Here is a 20,490-nt window from a genome sequence, read left to right on the forward strand (position 1 = left end):
GTTTCTGTGCTAGAAATTATTCTTCACATGAACTTGAGAAGTTGTTACAAGCAGGTTTCATTCATTGTAGTGTAACAGTAAGACAGCTGGGTAAGGGGCCAGGAAACCAGGCACTCTCCAACTGTGTATTTGCCCCTTTCAGATTCAGTTTTTTCATCCATAAAGGATTGTTGAAAGAATAAATGTGAAAATGTTTCCAAATAGTAAAATGCTCTCCCAGTTGAAGACATCACCATTACAACCCTCCCTCTGAAGGATGGAGGGACAGAAGCACAGACAAAACACCCAGGTATTTTAAATCTCAGTGTGATTTAGCATAGACTAATTCTGAGTATCTCAAACTTTACTTCATTTTACTTATGAATGTTAACCACTTTCCTTATTCAAGAATTTCAATAACTTCTACTAGAAAATAAACTCTTTTCTCTCCAGATTGTGGGGGATGGTGTTGGGGGTGGGGTGGGTTACGACGTTAGTGACATTGAATGGATGTGGCAGGAGCAGGTAAAAGCTAGGTAGAGAGCAGGTTAGCTGTCTGTGTCTGAAGTTGCATATCTGTGAGAGGTTTGGAGGTAAGTCTACTTTTAGCAGAGAGAAACAGTCTATACAATTCCAGATGGTCAGTTTACCATGGAAATAATAATGGGGCAGCTGTCTGAAGTAATCATAAAGATTGGCAGCAAAAACTCAAGACCATTTTAGCAGAGTGTGGTCTATCTTTTTTGTTGTTGTTGTTATAGATAAATATAGGATAATTTCTGCCTCTGATTGCTTTCCAAAGCCAAATGCATTTTTTTCTATTATCTGAATTTAAACATTTATTTCTAAATATTCGTTCATCAGAGTGGAGAGTGGAGCTCTGATTGTATATGTAAGCCCTCTGTAAATGGTAATTTCTTCCACTCTTCATTTTACTGCATGGATATCTAATACAGTACATTAATGTTCTTTATATAAACACACAGTGCAGTTTCTCCACTGAGGTGTAAATACTGCTCTTTAAAGAAAATTTTAATTATAAAGATTTCTAAGCTAATAAGAGCTTATAGAAAATGACCTAATAAAATTCAATTTAATTGTCATAGATTTGTGAAATATAAACATTTTGCTTTATATAAAGTTTCCTTTCTTTTGAAAACATTAAGAATATATGTGAAGCCCTCTGTGTATATATATATTTAAATATTTTATTTATTTATTTGACAGAGAGAGACAGAGAGAGAGAGACAGAGAGAGAGAGAGGGAACACAAGCAGGGGGAGTGGAAGAGGGAGAAGCAGGCTTCCTGCTGAGCAGGGAGCCCTATGCAGGGCTCGATCCCAGGACCCTGGGATCATGGCCTGAGCTGAAGGCAGACACTTAACAACTGAGCCACTCAGGCACCCAAGCCCTCTGTATATTATTCTTAATACTAATCCTATCCTTTCCAAGGGAAAATTTGGTATGGATGGATCATCACTTGGGATATTTGAATACTTTTACAACATATATATTCATATGTGTTCATAAATAATATACAGTAGTGTTTACCATGTTATTAAATTTTATTGACATAGCATTGCACTCTATTTCCATTCAGCAATTTGCCCATTTTGTCCATTTTGTATTACATTAACAGGTACAGTTCTAGTTCATTCACTTAAACTAAATTGAATACATACCACACTACCAAAAATATAATCAATTCTCCTACTGATGGCCACTTAGGTTGTTTCCTACATTTTGCTATTTTAAGCAATGCTGCAGTAAACATTCTAGATTAAGTCTCCTTGCACACAAAAATGGGAGAGTTTTTCTAAGCTATAGACCTAGAAATAGAGTTGGTGGATTGTTGTGAGTGTACATTCATCTTTCTTATACATGGCAAAATTGCTCTATGAAGTGCTTGCCCAATTTACATTAGTATGTGAGAATTCATATTATTCTTTCTGTTTATCAGATCTTTAAAAAATGGCTTTTTATTATGAAAAATTTCAAAAATATAGAAACATGGAGAAAATGCTAAAATGAACCCCCACATCCCTATCATTCAGCTTCAATAATAATATATATGTGAATCTTGTTTCATCTATACCACCATTTATTTACTTTAAAGAAAAGCTAAATCATTATGTTTTCATCCATAAGGAATTCAATGTAAAGGCCTATAATATAGGTGTACATTTTTATAATAAAAGGAAAAATAATATTATCACATCTAAAATACATTAATTGTAATTCTTTAATATTTGATATTAAATGTTTAATATTAAAGTCATTATTTAGATTTCCCTGATTTCCCTGATAGTCTCATATATTTTTATTTTACTTTTGATTTTCAAATCAGCATCCAAACTAGATCTGCATATTGCATTTTGTTGATGACTCTCTTAAGCCTTTTTTAATCTATAGATGTTCCCTTCTTCTTTTTTGATGGCTATTTGTTGAAAACATACTGATTGTTTCCCAGATTATGGATTTTACTGGTTGAGTCCCTATAGTGTCATTTAATACGTTCCTCTGTCCCCTATATTGCCTATGAATTTATAGTTAGATCTGAGGGCTTGATCAGATTCATGGTTGTTTGTACAAGGAGTATAATTTATAGGAGATAGTGTTTACTCCTTATTATACCAGACCAAAAAGCACATAAATTGGGTTGTCTATTAATCACATTAAGATTGATCAGTGGGTTCAGGTGTGGTCAGCCTAATGCACACATTACAAAACTTCCCATCAGCCTTTCACTTAATGGTTTTAGCAGTCACTGATGATCATTATGAAGATCAACTATTTTATTACAAAACTACAAAATGGTAATATTGTAATTCTATCATCCTTTCTATATTTGTCAACTAGATTTCTTTTCGAAAGTAGAATTTTCCCCTCATCAGCCATTTAGTTCCTCTGATATAGAGTTCAAACAGAAAACACAAGCCAAATGGATGATTCTTTTCTTTTCTTTAGAAATGTTCAGAATAAAGATTTAGGGGGTGCCAGGGTGGCTCAGTCATTAAGTGTCTGCCTCCTTCTGCTCAGGCCATGATCCAAAGTCCTGGGATCGAGCCCCACATCAGGTTCCCTGCTCAGTGGGAGACCTGCTTCTCCCTCTTCCACTCCCCCTGCTTGTGTTCCCTCTCTCGCTGTCTCTCTCTCTGTCAAATAAATAAAACCTTAAAAAAAAAAAGAATAATGATTTAGTTTTCTAACAGTGATCTAACCCTCCAACAGTGATCAATGTATCACCTATGGGTCTGCTTTTATTGTCTAATTGTTTCCCTTGATTTTTTGGTAATATTGTCCTAACTCTTCCACACCTAAACATATAAGACACTTCCACACCTAAACATATAAAACACACATGCACACAACACATATAGAAACAAAAACACATATACACATATAAAATAAGATTCCGTAGAGGCTGTAAACGATAGATGGTATTATATGTGCTAGAGGTGCTTTATCACTTTACCCGTTTAGTAGAGGGGACAGATTATCTTAATCTAATCCAGAACTGAGCTGAGTCAAAGTTATTTTATAATTGGGATAGGAATTGGTCTACTGTAGGGCATATCCCTTCAGGACTTTTAACAGAACATCTGGCTGTGCACTAGTACACCTCATCTGGTGGGTCTTTAGCACCTCAGCATTAAGAGGCTATGGGAGATCCTGGCTAGCTTTTCAAAGATTTTCAGTTTAGATTTTTGGCTTCCTGACCCACACAACTTCAGAATTAGGCAAATGATGGGTAATCCTGACCACATGATTGAGTGCCTCTGAGTCTCCAATTTTGTCAGTCCATGTGGTTGCTAAAGGCATTTTCTGTTTTTGTTTTGTTCCCCCCAGCCCCACAGGTGAGTCTGTCTCCTCATTATTGAAAGACTCCATGAAAATAATGCTCTATGTCAGAAGTGTTTAGTTCATCTTTTAACCTTTCTGATCCACTCAATTTCAGGCAATTGCAAATGTTTTGAGAGAGAAGCTGGACATACGTTGAAGCCTCTCTGCCTTTCCTTTTATTACTCAGACTGATGGCCACAGCATTTCTTCTGCTTTCTCTCTTCCCTCTGCTGACTCTGCTTGGGCCATGCCTGGATACTCAACTTGTGTCATGCCTGGATACTCAGTCCCCAACCAGGGCCTGGAGTTGGCAGATGCTTCCTGAGAAAAGCAGTTGCAGATCATCAGTTCACTTCTTGTTCTCCTCTCTCTGGTATTCTAGTCTCACTCTCCTATCACTTCGGTAACTCCCTGATAAAAAGTATTTGTCTTTTATATATGTTCCCCAAACCTTCTTTACTCTTCACAAAATTTTGCACATATTTCCTTCAACATTCAAACATGTTTATCAAGTTTTTTTTACCACACTGCAATGTATATTTTATCTTTGCATCTCTCCTGTGATCCTTTTCACTTCTTATTATATAAGTTATTGATGTTAATTCTTATCCCCTACATTTGATAGGTCATAGTTTCTGAAGGGCAGGCTCCATGTCGAGTTACCATTGTGTATCTCTTATCACCCTCTTTTCCTACCCCAATTTTTGGAAATAAAAGGAAACCATATAATCTCTCATGCAAAGAATGATCACTTTTAAGAATGAAAGGAGTGCTTTAAAAGTCATGTTATGACAAAATGCATAACCAGGGACTTTGGGGGAGCATGAAAATACATATGATCACCTATTTAGAGTAAATGAATGAATGACTGAAAAAATGAAAACAGAATGGAGATCTGTCGTTTCCTGACCCCTCCTACACTGTTGGTGGGAATGCAAGCTGGTGCAACCACTCTGGAAAACAGTATGGAGGTTCCTCAAAAAGTTGAAAATAGAGCTACCATTCGATCCAGCAATTGCACTACTGGGTATTTATCCCAAAAATACAAATGTAGGGATCCAAAGGGGTACGTGCACCCTGATGTTTATAGCAGCAATGTCCACAATAGCCAGACTGTGGAAAGAGCCAAGATGTCCATCGACAGATGAATGGATAAAGAAGATATGGTGTGTATATGTATATATATATATATAGATAGATATGGTATATATATATATTATTCCATTGTGTGTGTGTGTGTATATATATATATATATACACACACACACAATGGAATACTATGCAGCCATCAAAAGGAATGAGATCTTGCCATTTGCAACAACGTGGAGGGAACTGGAGGGTGTTATGCTGAGCAAAATAAGTCAATCAGAGAAAGACATATATCATATGACCTCACTGATATGAGGAATTCTTAATCTCAGGAAACAAACTGAGGGTTGCTGGAGTGGGGGTGGGGTGGGAGGGATGGGGTGGCTGGGTGATAGACATTGGGGAGAGTATGTGCTATGGTGAGCGCTGTGAATTGTGCAAGACTGTTGAATCACGGATCTGTACCTCTGAAACAAATAATGCAATATATGTTAAGAAAAAAAAGAAGATAGCAGGAGGGGAAGAATGAAGGGGGGAAATCGGAGGGGGAGATGAACCATGAGAGACTATGGACTCTGAAAAACAAACTAAGGGTTCTAGAGGGGAGGGGGGTGGGGGGATGGGTTAGCCCGGTGATGGGTATTAAAGAGGGCATGTTCTGTGTGGAGCACTGGGTGTTATGCACAAACAATGAATCATGGAACAGTACATCAAAAACTAATGATGTAATTTATGGTGATTAACATAACAGTAAAAAATTAAAAAAAAACAGAATGGAGAAATATTCCTAATAGAAAAATAAACAGAAATATTTCTGAGCTTTTTCAACACTTTGGTAGTTTCAGGAATATCAAAAACACTTATTGTTAAATATCTAACTAAATTATGCCAAAATCATGTTTGCCTAACATGTTATATATGGCATAGAAACTAAATGATCATTGCAAATTAATGCAGGTGTTTGGAAAACAGAAAATAGCTGTTGATAACTCATCATAACTTGTGATTCATGGGGGTGCCTGGGTGGCTCAGTCAGTTGAGCATCTGACTCTTGATTTCAGTTCAGGTCATGCTATTGAGCCCCATGAGGGGCTCCACACTCAGTGAGGAATCTGCTTGAAATTCTCTCTCTCCCTCTCCTTCTCCCATTGTCCCTCCTGCTCATGCTCTCTTTCACTCTCTCAAATAATAAATAAATCTTTAAAAAATAACTTGTGATTCATTAATCATAATTTCAAATTTAGTTTAATTTTCATCAATTAAAAATGATGACTCCTTGGGGCACCAGCTTGGCACAGTCAGTTAAGCAACTGACTCTTGGTTTTGGCTCAGGTCGTGATCTCAGGGTTGTGAGATTGAGCCCTGCATCAGGCTCAGTGCTCAGCACAGAGTCTGCTTAAGATTCTCTCTCCCTTTGCCTTTCCCCACTCTCTAAAATAAATAAATACATCTTTTTAAAAAATGATGAATCCTTGTTATATATTTGATTTGCTATAAAGATCAGGACTGTCAATCAACTATTTTCTTATCCCCTGACAAAATAGAAAAAATTGAAGAAAAAGGAAAAAGAAAAAAGAAGTAATTACTTTAGTAAGAAGTTTAAAATTGAAGTAATGATAATAAAAAGGACTTTAGGTCACTTAAATCTAGAATTGTCTGAGGCTTCTGATATTCTTGGCTATGACATTCACAATATTAGATAAGTTTCTACTAAAGTTTATTTTATGCTACCATTTCTCTTTAAGCAGAGGCATTAATATCTTCATGTCACCACCCATCAAACCTGAAAAAGAACCAAATAGCAATTATCATATAATTTCCTTCATAGTATTAGATGTATAGTCCCCATAGCCCTAAAAGAATTCATAGTGATATCGTAGCTTACTGAAAAAGGAGAGGGGGAGATACTAAAATTGGTATAAGAGGACATCTGCTTCCAGCTAAGATGTAATACCCTGGGGTAAAACAACTCTCCCACTGAGAACAACTAGAAAAAACAGATTCCATATTTTTAAAAACCATTTACAGACATTGAAAGCTGCCATGGCAACCAGAATCCAAGGTACCAAGTCAGAAAGAATCCAAGTCAGAAAGAAGAGAACTTCAGAAAGGTAACTGGATAATCTTCAAGTTATTTTGCCCTTGGAACACTTGATTCTTTGTCCAGGAAAAACAGACTGAGCATGCGGGTAGAGGGTCTTAACTACGAGGTAAAGAAGCAAGAAAAACTTTATAAATGCATAGGCCTGTAGACATAAAAATTGATTTCAAGTCTTCCAAGGCAATGAGGACTTGAGGAGCCAAGATTCTGGAGAGAAGTCACAGATGTGTGCATGCGCGCGTGCACACACACACACACACACACACACACACACACACACACAAAAGGACTAGTGCTTAGTAGGTTCCCTCATGAAAAATTTGCAAATTTTAGGCTGCACAAAGCACAGGATACAAAGTTAAGTAGAAAACTGCAGGAAATCAGAATGAAGTTTTTTGGAAATCTCACAGCACTGAGGAATCACAATTGAAGTTAGAGGCATTTAAAGAATGTGGAGCCTAAGGAAACAGTGGGGACACACAGGACCCCCGGAGAGCTGTACCCTAGTAATAGGATGCACCAGGTGAAGCAGAATAAAACTACAATACACACTCAAATCATCTCAGTCAATCATCAGAGGGTTTACGTATCAGGAATATATAAGCATGTATTGATTGTGCAAAACAAAAATACTCATGTAATATAAGATGTAAAATGTGTACAGAATTAAAATGCACAACAGAAAAGCACAAAAGCTGACACAAAGCAAATGCAATTAAAGTGTTTTAAGATCCTTGCTTTGTTTGGAAAGTGATAAAACTACTAATTGATTTAAGATTACAAAAGTCAGGAAATCCTTATTATAATCTCTAGGGTAACCATAAAAAGAATAATAAAAGAATGTTAAGCTAACAAATTAATAGATTGGAAAATTGAATATTAAAATGCTATATTAATCCAAAGAAGGCAAGAAGGAAGAGATAAACAAAAGGAGAGTAAACATAAATGGCAGTCATCATTCCACCGAGACAAGCAAAAATTAGTTAAAAAGTAGATATAAATATGATTATGCCAGCAATTAGATCAATTGTAAATGAACTAAATATTCTAATTCAAATATAAGTATTATCAAACTGATTAAGAAACAAAATCTAAATCTAATCATTGCAGCTTGTGAGAGACACTCTTTAAACATAAGGACACAAAAAAGCTGAAAAGCAAAGGATGGAAAAGGCATAACATGCAAACACTCACCAAAACTAAAAGCTATTAGCTACACCACTGTCAGACAAGGTAGACTCTATTTCAGCTAAACAATATAGAAGAGAACCAGGGAGAATTTATATCAGGAAATCCAGGAATGTATTAATATTTGATAATTATTCAATATATTCCCCCATGTTAACAGAGTAAAATAGAAAAAAATAGGATATTTCAAGCGTGCAGAAAAAAAGATTTTGACAAAATTCAATGCCAATTTATGATAAATTTCTCAGCAAACTGGGAGTATAAAGGAGTATCTTCAACCCAATAAAGGTAAATTATGAAAACCCTAAGAGGGAATATCATGCATAATGATGAAATTTTGAGTAATGGCAATGATGTCCTAGACCCAGAATGGCCAAAACAGTAATAGCTAGAGTAGTTATACTACTTGATTTTAAGACAATATAAGATTCAGAAATAGAAGACAGTGTGGCATTTTCATAAAGATAGACAAAGATATCAATAGAACAGAATAGAGAGTCCATAACTGGGACTACACACGTGTATGTTCAGTTGAATTTTGACAAAAGCACCAATGTCATTCAATGAGGGAAGGAAAGTCTTTTCAAAAATTAAGCTGGGAAAACTGGATTTCTTTCAAAAAAATTAAAAGAACCTTGATCCATTCCTTACAGCATATATTAAAAAAGTTTTAAGTACTAAATGTAAAAGTCAAAATTATAAAATTATAAAGAAGAAAATACAGGAGAATATTTTTGGGACCTAGAGTAGGCAAAAATTTTTTAAACTGAACACAAAAAGCACTAACCATAAAAGAAATGATAAATTGAACTTCGTCAAAATTAAAAACTTCCACTCAACAAAAGATACCACTAAGAAAATGAGAAGTCAAGTCACAGACTGAGAAAATATTACAATACATGTATCTGACAAAATCTCATATCCAAATTGTAAAAAGAAGCCCTAAAAATCAATAATAAAATACAAATGACCCAGTAAAAAATAGGAAAGGGGAGGAGCAAGATGGCGGAGGAGTAGGAGACCTAAATTTCATCTGGTCCCAGGAATTCAGCTGGATAGGGATCAGACCATTCTGAATACCTACGAACTCAACAGGAGATCAAAGAAAACAATAGCAGCAACTCTCTGAACAGAAAACCGACCACTTTCTGGAAGGTAGGACGTGCGGAGAAGTGAAGCTGAGCCTATATTCGGGAGGATAGACGGCGGGGGAGGGGGCCTCCATCGGCCGCTTTTGGCAAGTGATAGAGCCGTGGAGCACAAAATCGGAACTTGTTAGAAGTTGGCTCCATGGAGGGATGGCGCTCCAGTGGCTAAGCGGTGGGTGGAACCCTCGTTGGGACAGTGTGGTCTCAGGAACCTCGGGGTCACAGAAGACAGGGGGTGCCTGAGTGCGGCAGAGCTCCCAGGTATCGGAGTGGAGAAACTGGCTGCAGAGACGGAGCCGAGGTGTGGGCTCCAGCTCAGGGTCACCATAAACCGTGATCCGCAGCACAGTCGGGCCACTGCTCCTCCAGCAGGGACCCAACAAGCGGCAGATCCGGGGAGACTCCCCTTCCTCCCCTGGGAGGAGCAGCACAGGAGCGCACCGCAGGGATCTGCTGGGTTTGGAGACTCCACGTGGAGTCGGGTGCCAGAGATAGAAACCACTCGGTCACAGGCCGGGTGAGCACGGAGTGCAGCCGGAGACCAGGGAGACGGGAGTGATCAACTGCTTTTCTCTGGGGGTGAACTGAGGAGCGGGGCCCCGAGTTCTCAGCTCCTCCAGGGTGGAGATTGGGAGGCTGTTATTTCATTCTCCTCCTCCAAAGCTGTACGGAAAGCTTGCAGGGAACAAAAGCTCTGGAGAGCAAACCCCAGCAGATTACTTAGCTGACCCAGTAAGGGTGGGGCAATTCCGCCTCCGGCAAAGACATCTGGGAACCACAGCAACAGGCCTCTCCCCAGAAGATCAGCAAGAACAGCCCGCCAAGACCAAGTTTACCGATCAATGAGAACTGCAGAACGCCAGCGCTAGGGGAATATTGCACATAGAATTCATGGCTTTTTCTCACCAGATTCTTTAGTCTTTCAAAGTTAATTTTTTTAATGCTCTTTTTTTGAATTTTTCTTTTTCCCTTTTTTAACCAACATCTTATCAATCTCTTTTTTAAAAAATCTTTTTTATTTTTCATTTTTAGAGACGTATTCTATCCCTTCATAGTAGTTAACCTTATTTTTGGTATATATATATCTATATATCTATCTATCTATATCTATATATATATATATAAGTTGTTCTCTCTTTAAAATTTTGGGATACAGTTTCTTCTAACAGACCAAAATATACCCTAAATCTCTAGAATATGGCTTTGTTCTAGTCTCCTGCCTGGTCACATTCTCTCCCCTTTTTTTTAAAATTCCTCTTCTTTCTTTTTTCAACCAATTTCTTATCTTACCAATTCCATTTATAAAATCTTTTATGATTTTCATCTGTACAGTCATATTCCATCCCTTCATCATATTTATGCTTATTTTTGTACATATATAAGTTTTTCATTCTTTAAAATTTTGGGAGGCAGTTTCTTCTAACAGACCAAAATAAGTCCAAAATCTAGTGTGTGGCACTGATCTATGCACCAGACTGATCATATTTGATCCTATTCTGGTGTTTTTTTTTTTTTAATCTTTTTCTTTCTCTCTTTTTTTTTTTTTTCTTTTTTCGTTCTTTCCCTTTCTTTTCCCCCAGTTTCAGGTGTCTTCTGATTTGTTTACTGTATATATTTCTGGGGTTGTTGTTACCCTGTTAGCATTTTGTTCTCTCATTCATCTAGTCTCCTTTTGACAAAATGACAAGATGGAAAAAATCACCTCAAAAAAAAGAACAAGAGGCAGTACCGACTGCCAGGGACCTAATCAATACGGACATTAGTAAGATGTCAGAATTGGAGTTCAGAATGAAGATTTTAAAAGATACTAGTTGGGCTTGAAAAAAGCATGGAAGATATTAGAGAAATGCTTTCTGGAGAAATAAAAGAACTAAAATCTAACCAAGTCGAAATCAAAAAGGCTATTAATGAGGTCCAATAAAAAATGGAGTCTCTAACTGCTAGGATAAATGAGGCAGAAGAGCGAATTAGTGATATAGAAGACCAAATGATGGAAAATAAAGAAGCTGAGAAAAAGAGAGCTAAACAACTACTGGATCACAAGGGCAGAATTCGAGACATAAGTGATACCATAAGACAAAATAATATTAGAAGAATTGGGATCCCAGAAGAAGAAGAAAGAGAGAAGGGGGCAGAAGTATATTGGAGCAAATTATAGCAGAGAAATTCCCTAATTTGGGGAAGGAAACAGGCATCAAACTCCAGGAGGCACAGAGAACCCCCCTCAAAATCAATAAAAATAGGTCAACACTCCAACATCTAATAGTAAAACTTACAAGTCTCAGAGACAAAGAGAAAATCCTGAAAGCAGCTTGGGACAAGAGGTCTGTAACCTACAATGGTAGGAACATTAGATTGGCAACAGACCTATCCACAGAGACCTGGCAGGCCAGAAAGGACTGGCATGATATATTCAGAGCACTAAATGAGAAAAATATGCAGCCAAGAATACTATATCCATCTAGGCGGTTACTGAAAATAGAAGGAGAGATAAAAAGCCAAACCAGCCCTACAAGAAATACTGAAAGGGGTCCTCTAAGCAAGGAGAGAGCCTAAAAGTAACATAGACCAGAAAGGAACAGAGAAAATATACAGTAACAGTCATCTTACAGGCAATACAATGGCACTAAATTCATATCTTTCAATAGTTACCCTGAATGTAAATGGGCTAAATGCCCCAATCAAAAGGCACAGGGTATCAGATTTGATAAAAAACAAGACCCATCGATAGGACTGTCTACCAGAGGCTCATTTTAGACCCAAAGACACCCCCGGATTGAAAGTGAGGGGGTGGAAAACCATTTATCATGCTAATGGACACCAAAAAAGCTGGGGTGGCAATAATTATATCAGACAAATTAGATTTTAAACCAAAGACTATAATAAGAGATGCAGAAGGACACTATATCCTACTTAGAGGGTCTATCCAACAAGAAGATCTAACAATTGTAAATATCTAAGCCCCTAACATGGGAGCAGCCAATAAGCCAATTAATAACAAAATTAGGAGAAACACATCAACAACCATACAATAACAGTGGGGGGCTTTAACACCCCCCTCACTGAAATGGAGAGATCATCTAAGCAAAAGGAAATAAAGACTTTAAATGACACATTGGACCAAATGGACTTCACAGATATAATCAGAACATTCCATCCCAAAGCAACAGAGTACACATTCTTCTCTAGTGCCCATGGAACATTCTCCAGAATAGATCACATGCTAGGTCACAAATCAGCTCTGAATCCATACCAAAAGATTGGGATCATTCCCTGCATTTTTTCAGACCACAGTGCTTTGAAACTAGAACTCAATCACAAGAGGAAAGTTGGATAGAACTCAAATACATGGAGGCTAAAGAGCATCCTACTAAAGAATGAATGGGTCAACCACGAAATTAAGGAAGAATTTAAATTCATGGAAACAAAAGAAAATGAAAACACAACTGTTCAAAATCTTTGGGATATAGCAAAGGCAGTCCTAAGAGCAAAGTATATAGCAATACAAGCCTTTCTCAAGAAACAAGAAAGGTCTCAAATACACAACCTAACCCTACACCTAAAGGAGCTGGAGAAAAAACAGCAAATAAAGCCTAAACCCACCAGGAGAAGAGAAATAATAAAGATCAGGGCAGAAATCAATGAAATAGAAACCAAAAGAACAGTAGAACAGATCAACGAAACTAGGAGGTGGTTCTTTGAAAGATTTAACAAGATTGATAAACCCCTGGCCAGAATTATCAAAAAGAAAAGAGAAATGACCCAAATCAATAAAATCATGAATGAAAGAGGAGAGATCACAACCAACACGAAAGAAATACAAACAATTATAAGAACATATTATAAGCAACTATATGCCAGCAAATTAGATAACCTAGAGGAAGTGGATGCATTCCTAGAGATGTATCAACTACCAAAACTGAACCAGGAAGAAATAGAAAACCTGAACAGACCCATAACCACTAAGGAAATTGAAGCAGTCATCAAAAATCTCCCAACTAACAAAAGCCCAGGGCCAGATGGCTTCCCAGGGGAATTCTACCAAACATTTAAAGAAGAATTAATACCTATTCTTCTTAAACTGTTCCAAAAATTAGAAATGGGAGGAAAACTTCCAAACTTGTTTTATGAGGCCACCATTACCTTGATCCCCAAACCAGACAAAGACCCCATCAAAAAGAAGTACAGACCAATATCCTTGATGAACATGGATGCAAAAATTCTCACCAAAATACTAGCCAATAGGATCCAACAGTACATTAAAAGGATTATTCACCACGACCAAGTGGGATTTATCCCTGGTCTGCAAGTTTGGTACAACATCCACAAATCAATCAATGTGATACAAGAGATTAATAAAAGAAAGAACAAGAACCATATGATCCTCTCAATAGATGCAGAAAAAGCATTTGACAAAGTACAGCATCCTTTCTTGATTAAAATTCTTCAGAGTATAGGGATAGAGGGTACATACCTCCATATCATAAAAGCCATCTATGAAAAACCCACAGCAAATATCATTCTCAATGGGGAAAAGCTGAGAGCTTTCCCCCTAAGGTCAGGAACGCGGCAGGGATGTCCACTACCACCACTGCTATTCAACATAGAACTAGAAGTCCTAGCCACAGCAATCAGACAACAAAAAGAAATAAAAGGCATCCAAATTGGCAAAGAAGTCAAACTTTCACTCTTGCAGATGATATGATACTTTATGTGGAAAACCCAAAATACTCCACCCCAAAACTGCTAGAATTCATACAGGAATTCAGCAAAGTGGCAGGATATAAAATCAATGCACAGAAATCAGTGGCATTCCTATACACCAACAACAAGACAGAAGAGAGAGAAATTAAGGAGTCGATCCCATTTACAATTGCACCCAAAACCATAAGATACCTAGGAATGAATCTAACCAAAGAGGCAAAGAATCTGTACTCAGAAAACTAAAGTACTCATGAAAGAAACTGAGGAAGACACAAAGAAATGGAAAAACGTTCCATGACCATGGATTGGAAGAACCAATATTGTGAAGATGTCAATGCTTCCTAGAGCAATCTACACATTCAATGCAATCCTTACCAAAATACCATCCACTTTTTTCAAAGAAATGGAACAAATCATCCTAAAATTTGCATGGAACCAGAAAAGACCCCGAATAGCCAGAGGAATGTTGAAAAAGAAAAGCAAAGCTGGCGGCATCACAATTCCGGACTTCCAGCTCTATTACAAAGCTGTCATCATCAAGACAGTATGATACTGGCACAAAAACAGACACATAGATCAATGGAACAGAATAGAGAGCCCAGAAATCGACCCTCAACTCTATGGTCAACTAATCTTCGACAAAGCAGGAAAGAATGTCCAATGGAAAAAAGACAGTCTCTTCAACAAATGGTGTTGGGAAAACTGGACAGCCACATGCAGAAGAATGAAACTGGATCATTTCCTTACACCACACATAAAAATAGACTCCAAATGGTTGGAAGACCTAAATGTGAGACAGGAGTCCATCAAAATCCTAGAGGAGAACACAGGCAGCAACCTCTTCGACCTTAGCTGCAGCAACTTCTTCCTAGAGACATCACCAAAGGCAAGGGAAGCAAGGGCAAAAATGAACTATTGTGTTTCATCAAGATTAAAAGCTTTTGCACAGCAAAAGAAACAGTCTACGAAACCAAAAGACAACCGACAGAACTGGAGAAGATACTTGCAAATGACATATCAGATAAAGGGCTAGTATCCAAAATCTATAAAGAACTTATCAAAGTCAATACCCGAAGAACAAATGATCCAATCAAGAAGTGGGCAGAAGAGATGAACAGATATTTTTCCAAGGAAGACATCCAAATGGCCAACAGACAGATGAAAAAGTGCTCAACATCGCTCGGCATCAGGGAAATCCAAATCAAAACCTCAATGAGATACCACCTCACACCAGTCAGAACGGCTAAAATTAACAAGTCAGGAAACAACAGATGTTGGCGGGCATGCGGAGAAAGGGGAACCCTGCTACACTGTTGGTGGGAATGCAAGCTGGTGCAGCCACTCTGGAAAACAGTATGGAGGTTCCTCAAAAAGTTGAAAATAGAGCTACCATATGACCCAGCAATTGCACTACTGGGTATTTACCCCAAAGATACAAATGTAGGGATCCGAAGGGGTACGTGCACCCCGATGTTTATAGCAGCAATGTCGACAATAGCAAAACTATGAAAGAGCCAAGATGTCAATCGGCAGATGAATGGATAAAGAAGATGTGGCATATAGGGCGCCTGGGTGGCTCAGTTGGTTAAGCGACTGCCTTTGGCTCAGGTCATGATCCTGGAGTCCCCGGATCGAGTCCCACATCGGGCTCCCTGCTCAGTGGGGAGTCTGCTTCTCCCTCTGACCCTCTTCCCTCTCGTGCTCTCTCTCATTCTCTCTCTCTCAAATAAATAAATAAAATCTTTAAAAAAAAAAGATGTGGCATATATATACAATGGAATATTATGCAGCCATCAAAAGGAATGAAATCTTGCCATTTTCAACGACGTGGATGGAACTAGAGGGTATTATGCTGAGCAAAATAAGTTGATCAGAGAAAGACAAGTATCATATGATCTTACTGATATGAGAAATTCTTTTTTTTTAAGATTTTATCTATTTATTTGACAGAGAGAGACACAGTGAGAGAGGGAACACAAGCAGGTGGAGTGAAGAGAGAGAAGTAGGCTTCCCGTGGAACAGGGAGCCCGATGCGGGGCTTGATCCCAGGATGCTGGGATCATGACCTGAGCCGGAGGCAGACGCTTAACGACTGAGCCACCCAGGCACCCCTGATATGAGAAACTCTCAGGAAACAAACTGAGGGTTGCTGGAGTGGGAGTGGGTGGGAGGGATGGGGTGGCTGGGTCATAGACATTGGGGAGGGTATGTGCTATGGTGACGCTGTGAACTGTGTAAGACTGTTGAATTACAGACCTGTACCTCTGAAACAAATAATACATTATATGTTAAAAAAAAAAAAAGATAGTAGGAAGGGAAGAATAAAGGGGGGGGAATCGGAGGGGGAGATGAACCATGAGAGACTATGGACTCAGAAACAAACTGAGGGTTCTAGAGGGGAGGGGGGTGGGGGATGTGTTAGCCTGGTGATGGGTATTAAAGAGGGCATGTACTGAATGGAGCACTGGGTGTTATATGCAAACAATGAATCATGGAATACTAATTAAAAACTAATGATGTAATGTATGGTGATTAACATAACAATAAAAATTAATTAATTAAAAAATTTTACAAAATTGGGCAAGAATTTGGATAGATATTTCATAAAATAGGACATATAAATGACCAAAAAAGTATATGAAAAGAATTTTGAGGTCATTATTCATCAGTAAAATGCAATTTGAAACTATAATTAAAAACTACTACATACCCATTAGAATGACTAAAATGTGAAAAATTATCAACACCAAATGGATCTCATACATTGTTAGTAGGAGTATAAAATGGCAAAATCTCTTTGGCAGTTTCTTATAAGTTAAATATACACCTGCCTTATCAACCAGCAATTCCATTTCTAGGCATATACCTACAAAAAATGAAAATATATGTTCATAAGTACTAGTATATGTATGTTGATTGTAGCTTTATGTGTAATAGCGACAGTTGGAAACAAACTAAATGACCATTAGCACATTAGATTAAACAAATTTTAGTATATTCATGCAATATAACATTAATCAGCAATTAAAAGGAATAAACTTTGATCCATTCAAAACACCGACCAATCTCATGTTGGGTGAAAGAATGGAGACATAAAAGAAACCTACTGTATGATTTCATTTTTATGAAATTCAAGAACAGGCAAGTTAATCTATGAGGATTGAAATTACAGTAGTGGTTGCCTATGAATGGAAAGTGGAACAGATTAGAAAAGAATGAGAGAATTTCTAGGGTGAAGACAATGCTCTATATCTTGATTGCATGTGGGTTACAGGGGTATATCATGCAATTTTCTAATATGTATCAAATTGCCATTAAAATTTATGCATATTGATGTAATTATGTAACTATGCTCAATAAAAAGAATATGAAATGAAAGGATAAAAAGGATTAGAGAGAAAAATGTAAATATTGAAGTTAGCTGAAAAAGTTTCAATATACAGATATTAGAAATGCTTGAAGGAAAAAAAAAGAGGAAATGAATACTGAAGATTATATATAGCTCAAGAAAATTTTCCTGAAATTGAAAAAGATTTGTAACTACACACCGAAAATACTGACAGAGGAAAACCAATATGAAGACACATTCTAGCAAAACAACTAGACTTTATAGGAAATGGAAATATTTTCTTTTGGATGTCTAGGAAAAAAACAGCAGGTGTTTTATAAGGGAAATTAGATAATCATCAGAATTTTGGGCAGCAAAGTTTTATGTTAACTGTAACTAGAAAGGCATATTGAAGATACTTTAGGAAAACAAAATGTGCTCCCTGAATTTTATAGCCAGCAAAACTGACATTTGATATAAAGACTGTAGATGAACTGTTTTCAATAAGCAAAAACTCAGTGACTGTTCACATGAGTAAATCCCTGAAAAATCTACTCTGGCCTAAGCTTATGGGCTTCAGACTACCAAAATAACTAGGAAGACATCATCATGAAGACTGGAGGTAAGTATTAAACCCATCCCTAATTGCAGAACTAAGATTAAATGAGGGTTAAAAAGGAGAACATATAGTATGTAATGGCTATATACTCAGATAATGTAGATACAGTAGAACTAGTTTAAAAGGGAGGGATGGAAAGATAAGATGTGAACTACCGTATTTATTCTTTTTGAGTAATTAATTGGTTGTGATAGTATTAGCAGTTATCCTAGGACACTTGTATGGCTACTGTGGAATAGCATAAGTATATACCTCTGAGACATTTTAATTCTACCATCTCCTGTTTCCTTCGAAACTAGGATTCTTCTTGTGGAATAAAGGAAATATATATGTGTAGTAAATAACATGTGAGCTATGAATTTCCGGATCAGAAAGGCTGAGAACAGCTTTATATGCTTTAATAATTAAACATTTGATGGCATTAAACTAAGATAGCTTGATTTACCCTATTAATTCTAGGGGTCATCTTGTCGTTTGGACTTAAATTTTCAAAGAGCCCATGGGTCTTTAGCCCCTTCACCCATCTCCACATCACAGAGGTCCATGACCATTTCTAATGTTTGTTTCAGTGACTGCTCTTCTCTGCTTTTGTGTCTGATCAACACCCGCTCTTATAGATCAATCACGGTATAGATGTGATAATACATTTAGTCTTGTAACAGTTCAAATTTTATAGGCTTTGGAGCCAAACCACCCTAAGACAACTGCATGTCTCCATTTATTTTATAGGTCTTAAAATGGAATTTTGTGAGCAACCTCACTTTTACTTTTATTTTGCGCCTTAATTATTTCTCTGGGATCTCTCTTTTCACCGCCACCTGCCAAATCCCTAGGTCAGGCCTCTGTACTGTCCCACCTGGACTCTGCCACAGCCTCCTCCCCGAGTCCAGAGCCTTGAATCTTGCTCCCCAGCACACCCTCTGTGCTGAGGGTGGAGTGCCTGCTGTAAAATGCACGGCTCACAGAGGGCAGGATGACATTAGTGGATTTCCATGGTTCAGAGGTAAGATCCAAGCTCCGAAGGCCTCTAACTAGAACATGATCTGGTCGTAGTTGACCAGTCCAGTTTCTTCTCATCATACTTTTCCTTCTTTCTTGCCTCTAGGCATCCTGGAATTACCTCATTTCCTTCAGCTGTGAGTATTTTTCCTGTTCAGCGCCTTTACATTCTGATTGCTTGACTCTTCTACTCCATTAGTCCCCCTCTGTCCCTAGCTAACCCTTTCTCTGTTTCAGAAGTCTTACTTAAATAATACTTCTTCCGGGAACATGGCCAGCCTCCATGCACTGGGACTGATGAGATCCCTCTAATGACACTCCATAACACCCTGTATTCATCCTTACAAACACTCACTACACTTGTAATTATTTGTTCCATGTCTGGTTTCCTGGCTAGATTTTCACCTCCGCAAAGGCAGGGGCTGGATCTGTTTTGCTCACCACTGTATTCCCTGTACTGTCCCAGTGCCGGGCACATACTAGGCACTTGAAAATCATTTGTTGAGTGAATGAATCATCAGTGGTTCTCTTCCCAATCTCAAAAGGTATGTGTCAGGTCTTGAAACAATACTAACTACCAGAACAAAAGTGATTTTATACTAGGATCAGCCCTGGAGTAACTTTTGACTTTAAACATTCAGAGCTAAATATTTTTTTGTAAGAAATTACCATCAGCCCTATTGGAAACATCCCCTCCCCGCCACCCCCCCCCCCCCCCCCGCAATATGCTGCGGTATCTCTTGCCTCTACATCTTCTCACATAGTGGTTCCTCTGCCTTAAACATTTTCCCTGTACCTTCCCCAACCTTAACCCACTGCTTGGTCTAGCTAACGGCAGCCATTATTCTTAGCTATCTTAGATCCCTACCTGACTCCATCCATGGTCTACACTGGAGGCCCCTTCTATTATGTCTCTTGAACATGCTATCCTTCCTCCGTCCTAGGACTACACTGCCACATTGTCATTGTCAGGGTTCTTGCTGGTGTCCTCTGCTCCATTCAAAATTCTGTGGGGTCATAGACCATTCAATATGTCTTCACCGGTAAATTGTCCACAGTTTATAAAGTAGTAAGCCCTCCATATTTTTTTTTAAGCAAAGGACTGAATTATGAAAACTTTACTAAAATGGCTTGAAATACTAAAGCTCGCAATAAGGCACTGACAGAATCAATGGCTAAAGTCATAGAGCTGGCTAGTGACATAGATCCATCCCTTCTGCTTCCTCACTGTTACCCCTGCCCTATGGTCATAAATCCTTCTATTTTACTTTGATCACGTATGTATTTTTTTTCTTTGTTAACACTTTCCCACTCCCCATCCCATAGCCGTCTAAGCCAAATAACATAAGCAGTGCAAAATGGAAAATGATATTAATTCCCACAGTGTTTGAGAGAATTTACTAGGAGCAAAGTAACTATATATTTTTATAGCTGGGAAATCAGGGAAAGGAAAATATTTCTTTTTTTAAGACTTTATTTATTTATTTGTCAGA

The 20,490-nt window shown here is 37.8% G+C and overlaps 1 protein-coding gene across 3 annotated transcripts in view; it reads right to left on the minus strand.

Annotated features, from left to right (window-relative positions):
- Positions 1–20,490, minus strand: part of GRM1 (glutamate metabotropic receptor 1) — a 432,450-nt gene that overhangs the window by 12,371 nt on the left and 399,589 nt on the right. The window lies entirely within an intron of this gene.

Source organism: Eumetopias jubatus, unplaced genomic scaffold (genome assembly GCF_037043125.1).
Source record: "Eumetopias jubatus isolate StellerSeaLion01/CBP00866 unplaced genomic scaffold, mEumJub1_p1.0 scaffold_6, whole genome shotgun sequence".
Classification (NCBI taxonomy): Eukaryota; Metazoa; Chordata; class Mammalia; order Carnivora; family Otariidae; genus Eumetopias; species Eumetopias jubatus.